Raw genomic sequence first — 22098 nt, forward strand, 5'->3', positions numbered from 1 at the left:
TACAAACTGCCCCAGAAAAATTCACCATTGCCACATCACTGGGTGTAAGACAGTCTGGCTACTGCACCAAACATAGCAAGGAAACAGCACTCCTAGACCTTGAAATACAATTAGACAACATCTATGATGCTGGTAAAATGGCTATACACTTTCTACTTGACCTCTCTGCTGCTTTCGACCTTGTTGACCATGATATGCTATGCCATCACCTTACATGAACTTCCAATTTTCCTCTGAGGCCACCACTTGGATCAAATCCTTCCTGGGTAATCCCTCATCCAGAGTCTTTATTGAGGACTCAGCTCAGCAGCAGATCCTATTGCCATCCCTCTTGGGGTGCCCCAAAGCTCTTGCCTTTATCCAACCTTATACAATATCTATACCAAGCCACTTTTTGACTATTTAGAGACCCTCGACACAATCTACCATAATTTTGCTGATGACACCCAGATCCTCATTGCCATCACTGGAAACTACGCAGATGACACTGCCACCATCAATAGGATCTTTAGCATCATCCAGAGCTAGATGGTCCTTAAAACACTTGTACATAGGTGCATTATAAATAACCTATAAATAAACCCAGAAATCTATGTCTCATTGATGACAAAATGAAGCTACTCATCGTGGGACCCCCCTCCCACCTCAAAAAGCTTGACTTCTTTCCCATAGATGGCATGCACATTCTGGTTGCAAAATACAAACCGCTCGGAATCTACCTAAAGGCGGAACTCACTATGTTCAAACACATCAATGCCTTGTCATCCTCCACAGCGTATTCATCCAAACTATTTCTCTGAGTAGATAATTCCTCACACCGAATAATTGCCTGACACTGGCTCAAGCTATCATTAACAGCAAACTTCATGACTGTAATGTCCTTTTCACGGGTACCTCTCCAAAAAATATCACTAAACTCCAACTTCTTCTCCACGTAGCCTTGGGTCTGAGACGCTAAGACCATATTTCAGTAACCAGGCACAAGGTCCATTGGCTTCCTATTAAAGCCTGTATTGAATTTAAAACGCTGGCCATCACAGACCGATATGTTCACAACAAAGCCCCCTTCTACCTCAATAAGAGCATAATCCCTAAACCCATTGTGCGCCCTTTATGCTCTATTACCAGCCTCACACTGCTCATTTCTTGATTCAGAAGAAAAAGAGCAGGCTGCGCAAGCTTTTGCGTCACAGCGCCCTCCATCTGGAACTCTCTCCTGCCCAACATCAGAAATGAGCGCTCTCACCAGACGTTCAGAAAACCTGTGAAAACGTGGTTGTTTAACAAACATGATTAATGACATTCAATGGGACACAACATATGACTGTGATATTCCTGTTTCTCTCCTCATAACCTCTGTGCAAAGGCTGTGATACCTATGGGTTTGAACATGGGCATCTGGGTGTTACACAAATGCTATCAATAAATAGAAGAGCTTACACACTTCCTCGTTACCGATGCAGATTTTACTTGCCCATTTTCAACCATATCTACATTTAATAGCTGGATTTAAAGCAATAGGACCAATTCATCCGTAGCTTTGGTTTTTCACTTCATCTCTATGCATACATATCTCAGATCCTAGCAACATTTTACATGGCTACTGACTCTACACATCATCGCTTGCCTACTTGTCTATCTCCAATAAAGCCTTGGCTATCCTCTTGCTTTTTCTGTTCAAATCCTAAGGAAAATGAAATTCTTTCTTTCCTCCTTCTATCAAAGTCCTTCCTCCTCCGTTTATATCTTTTCATCACTGCAGATTCCACCTTCAAATCAGGCGTGCAACCTACGCATTCTCTTTTATTCATCCTTTTCTTTCCAGGCTCAGATTGCTACAGTGGTTAAATCGTGTCGCTTTCACTCATATACAATCCGGAACATTCTACATCGTCTCACCTTTTCTGCCACAAAAATGTTACGTAGGTCTACTGTACTATCGTGCTTACACTATTGCTGCTCTATGTCAGGCTTCCTAAATAGACTCTTGTTGCTTTACGATCTGTTCTTCATTCTGCTGTTAGGACTTTTTTTGCATTCCCATTTCTGCTCACATCACTCCTTCCCTTTCTTGTTTACAGTGGCTTCCTATTCAGTATCACCTTGAATATCCGTTTTTTCGTCTTGTTTTTAAATGTATCTATGCTTTAACTCCTCTTTATCGCACATCTCATATCTATATATCAGTCCTCTTGTAATCTTCACTGTGCCTCACTTTTTTGTTGACTGTCCCTCACCCACCATGTGCTTCCTCCCGTTTCGGTTCCTTCCAACTCCTTGTGTCTACGCTTTGGAGCTAACTACCATTGGAGATACGCACTTGTTCTTCTCTTGTCTTATTTAAAAAGCTCATAAAATCTCACTTTTGCATTCTGTCTTTTCTGATACGATCATGTAAATTAGATCTGCCTAGCTGTGGTGTTTTATCATTTATTCACATTTCTGAACCGTTCTTTTACACTATAGTGAAGCGGTTTTAATAAAAGCACTATATAAGCATCAAATACATAAATAAATAAAATCCACACCAAAGTACATAAACAGCAGAGGAATAATAAATACACTCACTGTTGGTTCACTGAGGAGATCAATGAGGAAAAAAAGAAAGAAAAAGGCTAGCGAGAAAAGGGAGGAGGCATTATGATCCTCTTGACAAACCCGGTTCAATTAGCTTCAGGAAACACTGCAAATGAAGGATATGCAACTCAGAAAGAGACATAATTGGCATTTTCCAACAACCACAAAGGATTTTTTCAAAATACTTGAGGAACTTAGAAAGCTAAATCCCAAACTGTGGCTCCTAGACAATCATTGTATGATGATACTGCTAACTATTTCAGGGCTAAGATCAATAACATTCATGTATACATTTAAGACAATACCCTCTTCTGAGATTGCTGAATTTTATGATCTAGAAAAACCTACAAATATTACTCCCCAAGTAATGCAACTCTCTGAAAACCGCCTGGAACTGCGTGAGACCCTCCTTTTTTACCATCTGTTTATTCAGCTTTTTTGGGGTTTTTTGTATCTGCATAGAAGTCGCAATGCTGTATTGACAGTTGCACAACATTTCCATAAAACCAAGGAGGGAGAAAAGAAAAAGAAACATTAGGTCAATAGTAGTACATAACCATTGGTCCCTCCAACAATACTGCAACTACCCATCCTTCCTTTCTCCACTCAAATCCATCCCCTCCAATACCTCTTCTCTTGAACCTTTAAACATCAGCTCTAACCTTCAGGGAGGTTTCAGGTCTGTCGAGGACTGCAGTTCATTTAACAGCTGGCTCCAGTCTACCACCACCCCGTCCTCCAACTCCAGGCCCCGTGTTAGTTGCAGAATGTCGAACTCTGCCATTCCCCACCTACGGATGTCTTCCATCCATTGCACGAGCTCTGGGGTTTCTTCCAGGCAATAGCTATCCTTATTTTCGATAATATCAACATAAACTGAGCCAACCGCTTCTTTATTTTGTGTCGTTTCCCACAAGGTATCAGCCCCCACAGGCACACTCTTGGGCTGCTTTCAAAACTGGAATTCAGTAGTCTGTTAATCTTGGATATTACTGCCTGCCAGTAGCGTATGATCACTGAGCATCCCCACAACATGGACCAGATCCACGCTGGTCCAGACCCACATCTTGGACAATCTTTACTGAAGGTATGATTCATTGCGTGTAATTCAGTGGGGGTCACATATACTCTGTGTAGGACATTAAACTGGATAAGTTGAAATCTAGCATTCCTTGACACTTTCTGGACCTGCTCCCACATGTTTTTTTTTATTTTAAATAGTTTTTTTTAAATTGTATATTTAGTTTATTACAAAACCTTTCACAATGTTACATTTCCCATTACTTTCTCTGAACATTTTCCCGCCAGGCAGTGTGCTTCCTGGTACATCAGTATTCCAGACCATTACCTCATTACAGCACCAGTAACCTTTCCACTCCAAGTGATATGTTAAATTGAATTATTCTTCCCGGACCAGCCCGTTTACCGGCAGTCTTCCTTGATTAGCAAATCATTTTAGTTGGACAAGCCCACTTAAGTCGGATAAGCCCCTCTCCAGTATTTGATAGTTATTGCAGCTCGTTATTTGAATTTAGACACTTCTCAAAACAATCAGTCATAGAGATGGTAAGGCTTACACGTTGCCCTTTAATAGCCATTGACCGCCATTCGCCCGACGATAGAGATTCTGCGTTTTTTATTAATTTAGCTACGTTCTTAGATCTTACTTCTGTTAGAGCCACACAAGTCGTCCCAAGATGTTGCAGGGTTTCTCGGATTGCTGCCTGAGCACAAAACCTACTCATTGGAGAGGTGGAGTGGGCTTTAGATCTGGTTGCTATAATCTCCATTGTTGGTAGCAGATTAAATCTCACTTTAATCAGCTGGGTTCTGTATTTGGAGTCCAGACATTTCTTTAAGTAGGATTGTGGCTGACCGAATTATTTTTCCTCGAGCCCCAGCTGCTTGTGGAGCTTACATTTGTTTGCCTCATTACCAGTCCTAATCCAGTCATTTTCCCAAAGTTTTTTTTAACTTTACCTGGGTTTGACACCAGCTCTTCCGGTGAAGTTTTGTTGTTAATTGGAGTTTGCGGTACCTTGCTTCCCAGCTTAAGCCCATGATGTTATCGAATTTCATTATCTATCCTTGTATTAAATTAAGGCATTTTACTGGGTTCAGCATTATATACTTTCTAAAGACGCAGAGAGATTTCCAGTCCGCACAAGCCCTCAGAGAGATCGGGCCCAGATCTCGTCTCACAATTTGAATCTGTATTGATTTCAGCAATGCCAGCACGTGCTTCAAAAATGTTCCTTCGAGCAACGACCATAGCTGGCAAGCAGCGTTCACCGTGGTTTCTGAACCGTAAGTTAGTCTTGGTACTATTTTAGACTTGTAAAAGTCTATAACCGGTTGCATGAAGAAAGCACAGAATCTTTTCTTCAAGATTAGCGCTTGATTTGTCATAGCTTCCACTTTCCAGATAAGATTGGCCCTGTTCTCTTTCTCTGCTAGACTTGCAGAAATTACCAAGCCCAGGTAATGGATGACATAACCTCAAGTTTTCTTCCGTCGATCGTCCAGACGAAGGATCTTTTACCCTTGGTAGACTTCTGGAATTGCATCACTTTAGTTTTCTCACGGTTTATTGAGAGGTTGTTGAGCTCATTATACGCTTCTAGGTGTTTTAGTTGTCTCTCGATTCCTAGTGGAGTCCTGTCCATCAGTACCCGATCATCAGCATATAGCAAATGAGTGAGCTCTTGACCCCCTATTTTTGGGAGGAGGAACCTTTTGCATCTTTTCATGAAGTCTCACAGGTTTGAGATGTACAAGTTGTAAATATAGGGGGCTAGTGGGCAGTCCTGTTTTACAACTCTTTTGGTTCTGATTTTGGCCAACAACAGCCCATCCCGATTCTGTTTTATTCTCAACGATGTGAGTGCAAGGCTTTAATCTGGACTACCAAGGCCGGCATAATGCTCCAATTCATTCGTTTTTCTCAGAGTCTTCGGCGGCTGGTGCTGTCGAACCGTTTTGGAAAAGTAAATGAATGCCAAATAGCATTTCTGTTTGGATTTCAGGATTTTGTTTTTCAGAAACAATGGATTAGTTGTTCCAGCTCCCTTTGTGAACCCCAATTGCAAAGGATCTTGATGACCTGAGTACTTAGCCCATTTTTTCAGCCACTGGAGAAGTAATGTTGCATGTAACTTTGCTAGGACATCTAAAAGCGCTAATGGCCGGGAATTCCCTGGTTCAGTACGATCTCTGGTTTTGTAGATCGGGATCACCATTGCCTCCATTCAGGACTCTGGAATAGATCTTGTTTCCAGAACTGATTTCATGATGAGGTCCAGCGTGACTGCCTATTCTTTTGGGTTCTACTTTAACATCATGTTTGTTAGCTCGTCTGGGCCAGGTGCTCGTTAGGCTTTTGAATGGATGATTAATGAGATTATGTCATCTCGGCTGTACTCGAAGTTCCACAGTGTCTCCACGATCCTACAGGCTGGTACAGCCTGGGGTCAAGCATATAAGTCCTCATAGAACCTTATCCAGTTTCTCTCAGAGACTCCATTAAGGCATGGTTTTGTGAACCAGTTGCAGATCTTATGATCGCCCACGTTTCTATTGCATTATTCTTTTTCAACAAGGCTTCCAGCACCAGCTGCACATCTTTTATCATCATTTCCCATTTCTTTGATTTCACCCAGTTCTTGTATGTGTTATTCAGAATGATGACTTTTTTTGCTCTTACAGACACATCAGTATCAATTGTTAGTTTCATGTCCCATTTTAACTTTAGTTTTGTTTTGCTATGTCCAAGTCATATGAGCTGTTTGCATGGTCTGCTTGGCGAGCTTCGGTTTATGATGTGTCAAGAGCAGTGGTCTATAGTCAAAGGTCGTGCCAGTGCTCAGTTGGGCTCCTACTTCTAGCTGTTTATGTGGGTTTCGGGCCAGAACCATGATGTGTTGTTTAACGAGCCTTACCCCAATCACTCCATTTACCACCTGGAATTGGGCTTTACATACATGAGAATATGGTGTGATGTCTTCGAACCACTGAGCCCTTAGTATGTTATGATCGCTCTGAATCGTGTTGATTACTTCCAGGGATGTTATCGCCCCCATCATACTTCTAGACACAAAGATGTAGTCAATTACAGACGACCGGTTGCCGGAATACCAAGTGGGTTTGCAGGTTTTTTCCTTTTCAAAAGCTCCATTGAGCATGTGCATATCGCTGGATTTCATCAGCTGTGCCCACATCACACCTCTTTTTTTATGGCAAGTGGTATTTGACAGTGTTAGGCCTCCCGCTAATCCACCGGATCCACAAACCAGGATTAGGTCGCCACAGACAATAATGGAAGCATTGGAGAAGTTATATGCTTCATCTACGAGCTTTGCAGCGTCCTGCAGCATTTGATCCTGGGACCTTTTTTTTATTCCAGTATGTATTGATCAGTATTAGTGATCAGTATTTTGGTCCCTTCATTTGAGTAGCTGATATAGGGGATCTTTGTTTTAGTATTGCCATTTGCAAATATGGGCTGTGGTTAGTTAAAGTGACTGGTTCGAAGGCTGCCCAGTTTTTACTAACGTCAATAACCCTGCAGCAGGTCGGCCCCTCAAAAATGTTATTGCAGGGTTAATGATGGAGACGTATGGTTCCAAAATAGGGTTTTTTGAGAGGCAGGTTTACTGCAGGCAGAAATGTTCTGCGGTATTCCAGTCCTGCACAGCCTGTTTTGCCAAATGTGTGTGGCCCCTTGTATTCCATGAGACAGAGGACATAGTAGGGGGTCCGTCTATCCCTTTGCTTAGCTGCTAGATTTCATTTTCTCTTGTCTTTGCGGCCTGAGCGCCCTGCCGCTGTGCCTCAATTGTCACAAGTCTTTTGTCCGCAATTTCTCCTGATGCTTCGATTCTTAGGACCAGCATTCCTGGCTCCTTCATGGCTAACAGAGCCACTAGACCCGGACCTTTTAGGGGCCTTTCAGCCTTTGGTGTAGGCGATGGATTGTGGTGTGGCTGGGCTCTTTGGTCGGGGCTCGGGTCTCGCCTCTGGATGTTGTTTCTGTAAGTGTCAGCCTTAGTGTCCGGTCCGCTCAGTGAGGTTACATCAAAGCCCAGAGCGAGCAGGCTGGCTGATGCGCCCAGCAGTAGGTCTTTGATAATTAGGGAGCAGAGATGTAGCAGGACCTCATCTGTCCCCTTCTCATTCGGGAACCCCACCATGCGTACGTCGTCTGGTATGATTTGCCTTATGTGAGGAATACATTTGTTTCATAAAATTCTGTCGGTTAAGAATGCACTCTTGCCCTTTGTCCAAGACTCTTTCCAATCTTAAACAGCTATCCCACAGTCGTGGTGTCTCCCTCTGATGGTTCCCTGCTTTGAAACCCCTTTTAGGTTTGTAATCTCTGCTTCTGTCTTTCCATTGAGGGGACAATGATTTAAAGAATTACATTGGTTTTGTGGAAGCCCAGAAGTTTCGTTTAGTAGTCCTCTAGTTGCCCTTGCATGAGTCTCAGTGCGTGTTATTAGTTTCCTGTCCTGCCCAAATTGCAATGTTGCTCGCTTCCTTCTTTGATCAAGAGTTCGAAAGGGACTGTTCTTCCTTATAATTGGCTGTACGGCTCACATAGAAATTTCTGATCTCAGTGTGGATTTATCGAGAGTCCAATATAGCTTTGATCATTTCTTTCATCTCTTCATCAGTGGAGTATGAGGAGATCTTCACAACAGATAGGCGTTCATCTTTATCGTTGGTTAGTAAGCAGGAATCCTGGTTGACTATGTCAGGGACCTGCCTGCTTCGGGGATCCGCTTCCGCGAGATCCGCAGTCTGTCCACCTTCTATCACCTCAGTTGTTAGGTCATAGATGCAAGCTACTGGCATTCTTTTTCTTTTGTTGGTTGTCCTGGGTGTTAGGTTTATATTTAATTCATGTCTTCCCTATGTTTCTCTTTTTAGTTTTTAGTACCGCCATCTTTTGTTTTGGTAAACAACGGGAAGTCAGTTGGGTGCAGAGGATGGGACGGCTTACTCTTCCCTTTCGTCGGATGATTTCCCTCTAGACATGTTGGCAGTTCTGTAACGAAGTGGCCCCCCCTGAGGCAGGCACCCTATCTCTTCCTGGCTGCTCTCGGATTGCATATGCTCCACCGTACTAGCATGAAATATTTGTGCGTGGCTTTGTGGCTGCTGAGTAACCAGTCGATCCATTTCTCCCCCTGCTTGGCTTTCATTAGGCTGTATGCCCATTTTGCCGTGTGAAGGGCCATTTAATGATGAAGTATCCCTAGTGAGTGAACTATTGTTGTTGCCCGGAATGTTGTACAGGGCCGTCCTGTCCCCCGGCTGCTCCCCTGCTTTCACGTACCCCTCCATGAAAATCAGCTTTGAATGTATCATTGCCAAGTAGAGTAGTGTGGTCTTTCAACGTCTCGTTTAAGGCTTCATATAGTTTTGTGAAAGGCGCCACTGCTATGGTCACCACTGACATTTGTGACAAGAGATCGCTTTTTCCTCTGTCAGATGGTCTCTTTGTTTTCCCACAGCAGATCGCCTGCCCGGCAGGCAATTCTTCACAAGGGCCCTGTGAGGGCTTTATTGCACTCATTTGGCTTTAATGACTCTTTATCACTGGTCTCGGACAAACAATAAATGTGCTCCTCTCCACTTTTTCTTCGTTGCGCGGTATTCTGAATATAGCTTTCCTCAGTATCAGGCCAGTGGGTCGACCAAGGCTTTTGGAGATGGTACAGAGGACAGTCTCCTTTTCTGTGCGTCAAGACCAACCACTTCCCCCAGTATTAATGAGTCCCTGCTGCTCAAAGAGTACCGCCCTTCATCATAGTCTACTAAACCCGCTAGGAATTCCCCATCGGTTGGTTCCATTTCATTGCTCCTGTCTTGCTCAGTGTGCCAAATCAAGCTGTGGGGCGGCTTAGGCTTTACCCTGGTCAGTGCAGGTATCTTCCCAACAAGATCTAATGTAGGTTTCCATGTCCGGTATGAGCCCTTAGATGGGTGTACCCTCACTAAACAACTCTCAACGGCCCTAAAGACCCCAGGAACAAGGCCCTTTACATTACAGGTTGTGGTGAAGGAGGCCATCTCCATTGGGTGGCAACAACTCCCTTCTCCTCCATTCTCATTCCCCTCAAGCTCATTACAGTGTACGGATTTCCCTTCTTGCCTTGTGTGGACATGACTGACCAGTATGGTGCTCGTGGGACCTGTGGAAATGGAGGTTTGGTTATAGTTCGGGGCCAGCCTGCCCCGCCCGCTGTCTTTTGCTATTGTTGGCAACGACCGAAACCTGCTAATGAGATTCCAGCTAAATGTCTTGCAAAATAGAACTACCTTAAAAAGATATAAAAAAGAGGAGTCGGATAGGTGTAGATTTCGCGACAAATCCAATGAAACTTTGAATCACCTTTGTCTTCTATGTCCGAACCTGAAGGATTTAAGAACTATTCATCTGTTGAACGCAGTATATAATTAAGTTGGACTAGATGCAGAAAAATTGTGGGATTTGATATACGGAATGGATGATCATAAAGTGAATTATGCTACCACTAACTTTTTTTCAATCACTCTTCCAAATCTTGGAGACCAAAAAGGATCATCAGCAGTAGCGAACACAAAAATACAATACAGATGCATTAATGGAATACTGCATGATAAGATGACTGATCCCCACCACTGCTGAAATTTCATTTCTAATCCACTTCATGCTGTTGTAATTTGTACGAGTTGTAAGGATAAATGTTTTTAATGAAGAGGAAAAATGAAGGAAAAATTGTTTGTAAAAGTTTGAAATAAACTATATACAATACAAAAAAAAAGAATGTTCCCATTATTATTATTATTTATTATTATTATTATTATTATAATATTAATATTATACATTGCTTTTCCTTCCCTCATATTGCATCTTTGGTAATAAGTAAAAATAAAATGATTTTGCAGCTTGAATCCCTTTTTCCAAAGAGTGCATTTGATCTAAATCCCAAAACAATTTTCCCACTGTGTTCCCACTCTCTGCCACTGGCCTTCAATTCAAATAGGTCAAGTCTAATTGATGTTTGGACGGCGGTGCGGGTTGCTGGGAGAAAGGTATTATAACCAAATCAGCAATCACTGTGTGTTTTAATTGTTCTTTTTCTGCATTGGTGAGGGATTTGAAAAGAAAGCTGCAGGAAATTGTACATGCATATGTATTATCTCTGTGTTGGTGCCATTACGGAAGACATTTTTGTTCTTGTTTTGCCACAGCGTTGGTGGCTGATGTTAGTCTATTTGTCGAATTTGGTTAAAATAAATTAAGAATTCTATGTTCTTACTACACACCGGCCTGATTCCTAGACTATTGTGGCACTGGGTATTTGTTGGGGTTGGGTGTGAGACCGGTTGATGCCTTACCAAAGTGAACCTTAACAAACTAATAGTGCTTTGATGTGCGCCACATTCATTGGGGGTAAAGGAACTCCCTGAGATGAGTGTTACCATGTAATAAACCACAACAATGGCATTGATGTTCAGAGAGCCTGATCAATCTTCCTACGACATGGGTCACATAGAATGCTTGCTTCACAAAATGCTTACTGCATTTAAGGTCAGACATAAACTGAATGCCTTGGTAGTCAAACCCTTTAACAATAGTCAAAGCCTTCCCTTCTGCATAGTAGTTTCTAATCTGTGTGCTGTGCTGCTCAGCCAGTCATTAAAACTGAGGATTAGGCAGCGTTAACCTTCATGATATTTTCTGCATAAAAAAAGACTATTAATGAATAATCAGTTGTAGTTTCCATTAAGTGTTCGTGAACGTAGCACCATGTTGTCTTCAGAGGACAACAAGGAGGGACCTCGTCATCCTATATGCGGTACATCAAGGGTTACGTTCTTCAAGGCTACCTGAAATCCATTGGTGTAAAGATGAAACAAGGGGGCAAGCAAAGACTGCTAGAGGTACCGGATGCCAATCATGATCTCGGCTCAAATGCCTTGTCGTTGATAGTGTGAAGACAGAGGTCATGTCAGCCTGATTCTACAATCCACAAGCCCATCCCAACCTGCCCCCAACCAGTAAACAATTCCTTGAGAATCTTCCACATGCACACACAACTATGCACAAGCAAAACTGTGAGCCCACTGTCCCCAAAGCATCTCATAAACAGGAGCTTATTATTGCTACTTGTGCAGTTTCAGTTCTAAAGTTCTTTATTTTGGGTATTTAATATGTAAATCATTCAAAATGCAGATTGCCTTGTGATCTGCAAAAAGCACACAGTCCGACAGAAAAAGTGCACCCGGTACACAACCAAGGAATTACTTCATTTATGTTGGCTACTCCCCATTACTCAGAGCCTCCACCCTCGCCAACTTACCCATCCGTCATCAGGTATCTCCTAACTCACGCCATACAATTTCTGAGGCTTCATCTGCCCATCCCTACCGCGCAGCCCCTCCTACCACATCTGCACCTTCTACCTTGACCAATGCGGGAAGGAGTCCAGAAGAGAATTTTTGAAATATATGTCGACCATGCACCACTCTTGCAAAACCCTGGTATGAAGGCCAGGTTGTGAGTACGGTGGTAAGGGAGGACACTCAGAAACGCCAGGCTAACCCAATGAAATCATAGCATTTCTTCCTCTTCGCCTCCCTCATCATCTTCCCCACCAAGACCATACACAAAACCAAACCAGTCACAACAGGTAGACACCTAATACTTATCAGGTAAGACTCAAAGAAAATCGCCACCTGTGACTATTCATCATGACAGTGCAAACCACTCACATACTAGATACTCAGCTCACAAAACTGAAGCTCACCCAGGATTCCCCAACACAGTCAAGATCAACCTTATGACGAGAACGTTTAATGTGGCTGTCCTGCAGACAACAAGTGTATCTCCATGAACATTGATCTGCTCTGATCCAATGGTGGTGGGACAGAACACTCACATGCTCTAGTTATCACCAGAGATGGTCTCAAACCCTTCCTGGCCTTCCCAAAGGAAACGAAAAGAGTCGCCTAGATTTACGAAATTGCCCTGTATGGACCAAATAAACAAAAACTGCGTGGCTAACATCGGAAACAAGTAAGAGCACATCCTCCTCTGAGTTAGGATTGGTACAGACGAAAGAGAGCAGGACATCCTGATCTACATAGAAAGAAATGGCACAGGCCCAGGATAAGGATGTAAAGCCAAGGCAACTTGGCAGCACCTTTAAAATATGGGCGATGGCAACACATAGCAGCTACCCAACCAATGGATGGTACTGTGGTGGCCGGTTGCTTAGGGCGGAGGGGCAATGCCCCCCTTTGAGCACATAGCAAACTGAAGAGAGGCAAGCTGTGTTCAGGAACATGCACTGAGCCGCCACAGTCAGGGATTCAGCATGTGGCAGGAATAATAAATAATGAATTCTGTGCCGGAACCAGGCAGCTGGGTGTGGTGATGGTGCACAGTGGCACGTCCCTGTGTTCTGCATGGAGCCCTTTGGCTCCCCGGAGATGACGTAAGTGTTCGATTCGTGGGATTGTGTGACGCACGCCAGAGGTGTGGCCCTAATAGTATGATTTATTTTCTGCGCCATTAGCACAGTAAGACACCTGGCTTTCACTCACAGAAAGAAAGCTTCATTGACCTTTTGACAGCCAATGGAATTTGATATGGTCACGAGGTGGCGGGTGGCCAGGTGAGTTTCTGCGGGTTCAGTGCAGACTGACACAGGGTGAAGTCAAACCAGTGACTCGTGAAAAGGACTCCAAGAGGAGCCGCCGCACCAGCAACAGAACCACAGGCGGTGAGCAGCCTCAATGAGTAAGTTCAGAACAAACTTGTCCAAATGTGTGCTAAATCATTTTTTGTGTTGTAAAACTTGTCTGTGATGGTTTCCTTACGGTCACTAACTTTATCGTAACTAGGGGATTAACACAAATGTAACCCCCCTAATCCATTGTGCTCCAACACCTTAAGTGTGTGAACACAATCTTGATTCAGAAATAATGAACTTCACACTAATCGTCATCCCATGAGCTAAGTTTGTTTCTGTACTGACGTGATAAAGCACAATCTCTGGAAGTGGCTTGCAGGTAGGGGTGGGCCACATTTCCTCCCGTGAAGCGGAAAGTGCGCAATTCGACCTGGATTCCATTTCCGCCCATTCTGCGAAATCAGCATCACGGGTCCACCGCCACTGAAATGTCGCCCAGTTTTGTGAGGTTTTGCGTGGTGTTTCGTGTCCATGTTGGTTTCGTGTAGCGAGAAGAGAAAGTTTGCACAGGTCTTTTTTCGATCCATGCTAGCAGGGCCAGCCTTAAGGACAGCAGCGCCCTGGGCGAACTGACGCCCAATCGCCCCCCCCATACCCCCACATACCCCCGCCCCTTAACAGGGGGCGGGGCCAGGATGGGCAACTTTTTTTTTTGTAACCTCCTCGTTCTGGCAAGGAGGTTAAATAGGTACCGTTAGCACCCCATTGTCATTGAATGAGCCCGCCATCTAGGGTTCATTCAATGACAATGAGGCGGAGGCGCCTGCCACACCTTTACCACCATGCCAGCTCGGGGGAGCACTTGAAAGACTCCCCGCAGCTGGCGGGGTGGGCGGCTAATGGCGCCTTTTCTTGTGAAAAGTGTCCACGGCGAAGGGGCGCATTAAATGCACCCACCACCACGGGCACCTTTTACAGTAAAAGGCCGCCTGCTGCGCCTTGTCCCACAACGCTAGCTCGGGGAAGCCCTTGAAAGACTCCCCCGAGCTGGCGTGGCAGGGGCAAAAGGCGCCCTGGTGTGGCGTGGCGCCCCAGTCAGTCGCCCGGCTTGCCCCCCCTTAAGGCCGGCTCTGCATGCTAGTTGAGTGCAGTGCCGCGAGAAACTTTGCGCAAGGTTTCAATTCTTGTTAGTTCATGCAGCGACACAAGGATATCTGGGCGGATCTTTTGTGATACAAGTTAGATTCGCTCAGTGAGATGAGAAACTTTGTGCGGTTCTTTACCTGTGCCAGTTTTGAGCACCGACATGAGAAACTTTGTGTGTTTTTTTATGATTCAATGCTAGTTTTGCATAGCGACAACAGAAACTCCACACTGGCCTTTTTTCAACCCGTGCTAGTTTTGCTTCGGCACATGAAACTTTGCACAGGTTTTTGGATCTGCACTAGGTTCGCGCAGCGCGCAAAACGTGAAGTTTTTGTTTCGATGCTTACTAGGTTTACGCTGTGCTGCTCCTTTCGATTCGTGCAGCAGCATGAGAAACTTTGCCTCGCTCTTTTCAATTCATGCTATGTTCCACGTAGCGGCATATGAAACTTTGCCTCGCTCTTTTCAATTCATGCTATGTTCCACGTAGCGGCATATGAAACTTTGCCTCGCTCTTTTCAATTCATGCTATGTTTCACGTAGCGGCATATGAAACTTTGCCTCGCTCTTTTCAATTCATGCTATGTTCCACGTAGCGGCATATGAAACTTTGCCTCGCTCTTTTCAATTCATGCTATGTTCCACGTAGCGGCATATGAAACTTTGCCTCGCTCTTTTCAATTCATGCTATGTTCCACGTAGCGGCATATGAAACTTTGCCTCGCTCTTTTCAATTCATGCTATGTTCCACGTAGCGGCATATGAAACTTTGCCTCGCTCTTTTCGATTTGTGTGGGTTTTGCGCATAGGCAAGAAAAACTTTGCACAACGCTGTTTGGTTCCCACAAAGCCACGGGAAACTTTGCACAACGCTTTCAGTTCACCCAGCGGCACGAGAAACTTTGCACTGCTCTTTTCGATACATGGCGGTGGCAGAACAGGGAAGCGGAGTGAAACCGGAGAGATTTCACTTCTGCGGCTGGCAGAACGGATTTAGCAATTTCACCCAGCCCTACTTGCAGGCACCAAACCTGTGTCGGATCTAGTCCCTTCCTCAAAAAGCAAACACCACAGGTAAGATGTTTGTGTCAGACATGGGAAATCCTTAGTTATCTTCTGCCCATTTTGGAGTAGAGCTTCAACCCTGGGCTACCAGGGCCTGGAACGATTTTGCTATCCGTGGGAATTGCTTGATACTGAATCGAAGTGACACATATTTTAATGATAACTGAATAAAGCTTCTAAAGTAATCAGAGAAAATTCAGCGATCCAGCATTATGTACATTATTATAACGAGGCTTCACTACAATAAGCTTTTCAAAAACAATGCACTTCTCCAAGGCGCAGAGCACCTACTTGCTCGTTGGCATCACTCAGTCTTTGGATGCAGGCGCTTGCCTTGCCATAGGGACCATGCACTCCTGTACTATTCAATTGCTCTACTTTTTAAACCGTGACAATATTATAGCACAGCAATCGATTCTCGCTATTTAGAGCGTTGTGTTTTTGAATCTGAAATTTTCAAATCAATTTTGGGGCAGCAGCTTGAGTACCTCAATCTGTGAACAGCTGCAGTACAATACAATGACATTGAATAAAATCAACTCTGCTGAGCTGTGTACGCTCTCGATTTCATAGTTTTGCCAATTTCCCTATTCCCCTCCCATTTGTTTTTGCAACCTAGGGCTACCATCATCGTCTATGCACAGCCTTCAGGTATAAAAAGTGAATATTTTGATAATGCAGTTCTTTCATAACTTGTTTTTTCTCAATATAAAAACATACTACACTAATCATTGATTAAACATCCATTAGTGTTTCTTTCAATAATTAGCACAATCGTTTTGCCTTGAGTGCCTAGGGGCAGTGGCTTATGCATGTCTCGCACAATATGACAAAGACAGGCAACTAAAAGCTTGGCAGCGATTAACAACTAACCTTTCTTTTCCATTATCTGATGATGACCCATCTCCCCATAACTTTATTGACAAAGCGCCGAAAACTTAGCGTTGTGGACCGCGTTCTACTCGAGAAACAGCTGCAAGACGGAACATGATTTCTGCAAGCAGCTGGTGGTCCACAGCAAAGCAACTAAATGTTGATTCTGAGCCTTAGTCACAACTTTGATCTGGTCAGACTGAATGTCTCCTTAAAACAATTTTGAGTTGAAATCGTTCCAGCATTTGATTATTGGGTCTGTGTCAGTAGTGGCCAAAACATCTGTAGCCATTCCTAAAGCAGCAGAAAGGTCTTGCAGCGAGCAAAGAAGACAATCCTGAAGAAGGTGGCATTAATCATATAGACCACCGAAACCGGTTCACACACTCGTGGAGAGGGCAGGAAGATTCCTGCTGCACACCACGCTATAGCCACAGGGAGACAAAGACATCTCACTGTCTACCCCTCTGGCTCAGTCTTCAAAACATGTAGTTTGTAGCTCTCAAGCTAGAGTAGATTTTTTAGGTGGGATATATTCCCCTTAAGTATTGGCTAATAAAGCAATCTTTGCCATAATACTGTCTGTGAATTAGCTTGATCCCACATTTTAGTTGCTCAAAATAGGGAGGTTTCATGTGCTGACCACCCCGTCGCAATTACAACTGTCCATATGCAATATATCACTTGGGCTGCCAAAGAGTCACCATCCAATAAGACAACAAATCATTAAAAGAACAGAGTCATCTAACTCTTCTTATACTAGCCACCTCCAGACAAGCGGGACTACAGCGCAGACCAGGGATAGACATGAGGGCAGCGAGGGACTGATAGAACCTTCTCTGTCCTTTGACCCCCCTTTGGTCTGGACAGGCCCAGGTAATTCAGTCTAAAATACATAGACTACTTTGGAAGTGAAGATTGTCTTCCAGACACATGACAGGTCATCACCGGCCGCCTTTCCTCCTTTGCACCATTTGAGACATCCTAAATTATAGGATTCCTCTCAGCATGATTCATGCTCAGCTGAGCAAATGATCCACTGGGTTTGACTGCCCTTTTCTGTTCATGTTATAAAGAAGTGGAAGGCAGGCCAACATGGGGAAGGCCATGCGGGAGACCCCAGGCAAAGCCATAGTTTTGAGCCAGGCAATTAACAGACCCTAGTGAGGTGTGCGTTCTGTATGCAGACTGGGTCCTGTAATGAAGTGACCTCCAGCCTTCTTAGGATTACTTGTAAGGTTTATTACCAAGTTCTCAAGTACCTTTACAAGCAAGTTGCATACAAATAAATAAGTTACATAGAGTAGGGGGAAGCACTGGCTCCCATCACCCAGGCAGGAGGCTTACTAACTGCCTGGGTTAGAACCCTCACCCATACATTCTATCATTCATCAGTCGACCCTCCACATGACATCACAGTCTTCCTTCATACCTGAGGAAGCAATACAGAACACATCTCCCTCCTTTACATTGACACAACACACACATAGGAACACCTCACAACACATCTCCCCTCACACTAAACATATACACTGACTTGGATCACCAGGGGGTGCACAGCAGCCTGTGCTCTTCCTATCACCAAAACACACAATGTGCTGGCCAGGCACATCGAAACCATCACCCAGAGAAATTGTACCATTACTGCACCCTAATGAAGATGGACTGGAGTCATAACGGCACACAGTACAGCTACCAGGAGAAGTTGTATATGCAAAGGAAAAAAAAATAGCCGTGGTAAAAACCACTAAATACAAACATACATTCTTTGACCCTGCGTGACTCACAACCACAGTCAGGCCCAAACTCAAACTGGGTGGCGCTACCTCTCGGAAAACCGGCCGTTAACCCCATGTGACCTGCGCACAAAACACACATCAAACGACGGCTGGGGGCGCTACCACCCAGCAACACAGTTAACCAAGCAACACAGTTAACCTACCATTGACCTTGCGTGACTCACAACCACAGTCACACCCAGACAGCACAAAACTGCCTTAACCAAACTACCATTATGAGGCTTGACCTAAACATGCCTTACATGCTGACCTGGCAACTCACATACCATCAGCGCAACCAAACTGTAAATCTGATATGTCACATACACACCATACACACTGCTGATGTGGTAACTCACATATCGTCAGCGCAACAAACTGTCAATCTGGTATGTCACAGACACACCTACACATGAGTTACATGCTGACCTGGTAACTTGCATACCATCAGCGCAACCAAAATATAAATCTGGTATGTCACAAACACCATAAACACTGCTGACCTGGCAACTCACAGCGCAACCACACTTATACTTCAGGCACAACGCATAAATGCCTCACGTTCTGACCCATGTATCTCACATACCATCAGACCATCCCAAATGTATATCTGGCAAAACACAGACATGCTGTCATGCACCGCATCCACGCCCCCACTAGGATCCCGACATTACCCTCTGTTCCACATAGTTCCCCCGCTAAACCCTCCATCAGTACACCTACACCCACCAGTTTTAGCGTACCGGCAGCGCGGGGTTCGCCTGGACAGTCTGTGACCCGAGGTGGAGGCCGTGTGCTGTCTCGTTGGTTTCCCTTCCTGCACTGGCAACTGCCGTGGCGAGTACGGTCAGGCAAAGTCAGGCTGGCACATCGGTTTTCCTGGTCACGTGACGAAATCCCGGTCACGTGATTCTGCTCTTTTTCACGTGACAAGGAAACGATCAGGATAAAACAGCGTCCTCGCAAGCACTCGTTGCTTCACAGCTGTTTTGCGACTCTGTTTGGCGCTTGGTTATTGATCAGGATCTATTTTGGCTTCAAGAACCATGGACTTCGGACTACAGACTTCTATTGGATATTCCCGTGCATTGGAGCCCTTCTTTGTGATCACCTGGCTCTTCGACCTCGGATCTTCCCAACGGACTTCTTTTGCTTTACCCCTGGACTGCTGAACTTGCTTACGAACTCACCAGAATTCACGTCTTGCATTCGGATTGTACTTTGGTTGTTCTACCATCAAGAACTGATCGGTGTGTCCAATAGCTGGTGTTTCCTCTCCATCATACCAGCAACAGAGAGCACTGTTCACGCGCCCTCCCTGCAGCACTTTCCCAGGTCCCTTGTGGTTAGCAGTGATTCACTACCATATCTAGGTAAGCCTTCTAGCCAATATATCTACACTCTCGCCTGTACATTTATTACTGTGGCTGCTTGTGCTAATCCCTGTTTCCTTTACAGCGGCTTTGGGGTTATCAGTGTCACGTGGTTCCGGCAATCCAACATCCACACCTGTGGCCTCAAGGATCGCACAGGGAGTGCATTTAATTCTCCCTGTGGGGTACTTGGGTAAGGAGGCCCCTTTACTCTTCACGACATATCAAGTCACGACACTTCTCACGTTCTGACCTGGTATCTAATATACCATCAGACCAACCAGCTTCTGTACCCAGCATGACATATGCACACAAGGATTACCGACCAATTTACTGTGTTGCATAACTAGAAGTTCCTACCACAGAAGTCTCTGAGCCTACAAATCCACGGTTGCAAACTTGCAACCATACCCTGCAAATCCTCAAAAATATTACATCTAACAAATATAGGCAGCATAGTCTTTTCCACATCACATACTCCATACCACAATTGACCAAACTGCTAAAAGTCTATGTCGCCTTTTTTGCGACCTAAGTCCTGAAAATCCTCAAAAGGGTTAAATCTAGTTGCCTCACACACTTACCTATCCATAACACACCCATCCATGTCCATACACTTGTCTCAACACCCCATTAGTTTTGCCACATACATCCATGTTCTGACAAGATAATAACCATAGTCCAACTGTTCCTGCCATTACCAAAATGTTGATAATCCCTACAATATTATACGCCAAACATAACCATACCTATCTATATGTTTCGTATTACTCCAACAACATTACACTATTAAGGTCTTGCCCACAGCTCATATTACTCCTTAAGAACTGCTTTAGGATTCACAATCAGGTCCGTTTCACGTCAGATACAAGGTCTCAAATTAATTGAAGGAGCACCTCAAATTGAAAGAGAGCCTCTTACCCTCCTTCCTCACCGAACACCAATCCCAGGTTCAAACCCTGCCACTCATGCATACAGGCGCAGTTCAGTTCACGGCGTAACTTGTTCCACACCCCCGCTTCATTCTGCACATTCCCACTTCAGCCCGACTTCGCTTCAGACGAATACCGCAGCCTTCGGTAAGCTAATCGATGCTTATGCTGTCACGCTGAAAGTACGTTGTGAGGTCCTTTCTTCACAACCCAGCTGCTCCGTCCCTTTATGCTAACACGCACTGCAACTGCCAAACCAATGCGCGGAAAATGAATGCATGTCAGAACGTGGAATACGTTCCATTGAATCGCCAACTACCTTCTCACCCACTGCTATGTCACCATTAGATTCCTGGAGGCAGGGGAGTGAAGAGCTCTCCGTACCCAAACATCAACAGCTGGTAGATAGCATTAAACGGCAACTGCCTGTGTGTTGTCCAGCCCACAATGTTTTCTATGGAACTTGCACACTCGAGTATGTAATTAAATGCGCATCGTAACTCATGAGCACCATGTCCCAGTACACGCCATTCCCACACGTGCCTGCAGGCAATTAAGAAAGTTTCTCCACTTCTCCTTGGAAGGCACTGTATTTTGTCTCCCCCTTCCCTCTTTACCATTGGTATGGCACCTTTCCTTTCACCTTCAGGATGAACTCTCAGTTCTTATGGCACCTTTCCATTCCCCTCCAGGATAAGCTCCTGCCCCTTCACCTTCCCTTACGCTAGGGATAAACTCTTCATCCAGCTTAATATGGTGCACCACAATCCTGAAGTTCCTGAAGCCCTCCCTCTCCCATGCCCTGGGTGATGGGTCTTACTTGCGTCTTGGGGCAGTGTGTTATCTTCCTTTTTCGTTTGGCACCCCCCACAGCAGATTCTCCAGCTTAGTTTCTCCGTTATGCATGCAAGTTCTCTTGTTTCTGACCAGCTCGTCGCCAATGTAATGAAGTGACCTCCAGCCTTCTTAGGATTATTTGTAAGGTTTATTACCAAGTTTTCAAGTACCTTTACAAGCAAGTTGCATACATATAAGTAAGTTACATGGAGTAGGACAAAGCACTGGCTCCCATCACCCAGGCAGGAGGCTTACTTACTGCCTGGGTTAGAACCCTCACCCATTCATTCTATCATTCATCAGTCAATACTCCACATGACATCACAGTCTTCCTTCATGCCTGAGGAAGCAATACACAACAGGTCCCCCCTCTGGCAATAACAGTCAGCGTCTCTCTGTACCTTCGGGGAGCAGATTAAAAGATAACTCGATCCAGGGAAAGCAAGATGGAAAGGAAAACTGGTACAAAATGGCATAGTGCAATAAGGAAAGATGAAAGGCAAGGCTGGTATGCTGGAACAGAAATGTAAAATAAAATACACTCAAAACAAGTGAGCTGTGTACACTGTATCCAAACATCACAACTCACAAAATACCATCTTGCAAAGAGATATCAAATGTCTGAAAAATTCAACAAAATACAAAATGTAAAATAAAAAATATTTAAATAATTGAAATTAAAATACAAATATTAAAATTACAAAATATAAAAACCGAATACAAAAATGAATACTTAAAATATTAAAAAGTAAAATATCAAAATATCAAAATCAAAGTAAACATTTAAAAAAAATTAAACAAATGAACATTTCACAGTGCTGTTTTCCGAACA

At 44.3% G+C, this 22098-nt stretch overlaps 1 long non-coding RNA gene across 1 annotated transcript in view; it reads left to right on the forward strand.

Moving 5' to 3' along the window:
* Positions 1-13178: 13178 nt before the first annotated feature.
* Positions 13179-22098, forward strand: part of LOC138581945 (uncharacterized) — a 154382-nt gene continuing 145462 nt past the window's right edge. Inside the window, exon 1 of the long non-coding RNA XR_011304895.1 lies at positions 13179-13369. This is a non-coding gene — a long non-coding RNA (uncharacterized lncRNA). The remainder of the gene's footprint in view (positions 13370-22098) is intronic.

Source organism: Ambystoma mexicanum, chromosome 3q (assembly GCF_040938575.1).
Source record: "Ambystoma mexicanum isolate Mex_15411 chromosome 3q, UKY_AmexF1_1, whole genome shotgun sequence".
Lineage (NCBI taxonomy): Eukaryota > Metazoa > Chordata > Amphibia > Caudata > Ambystomatidae > Ambystoma > Ambystoma mexicanum.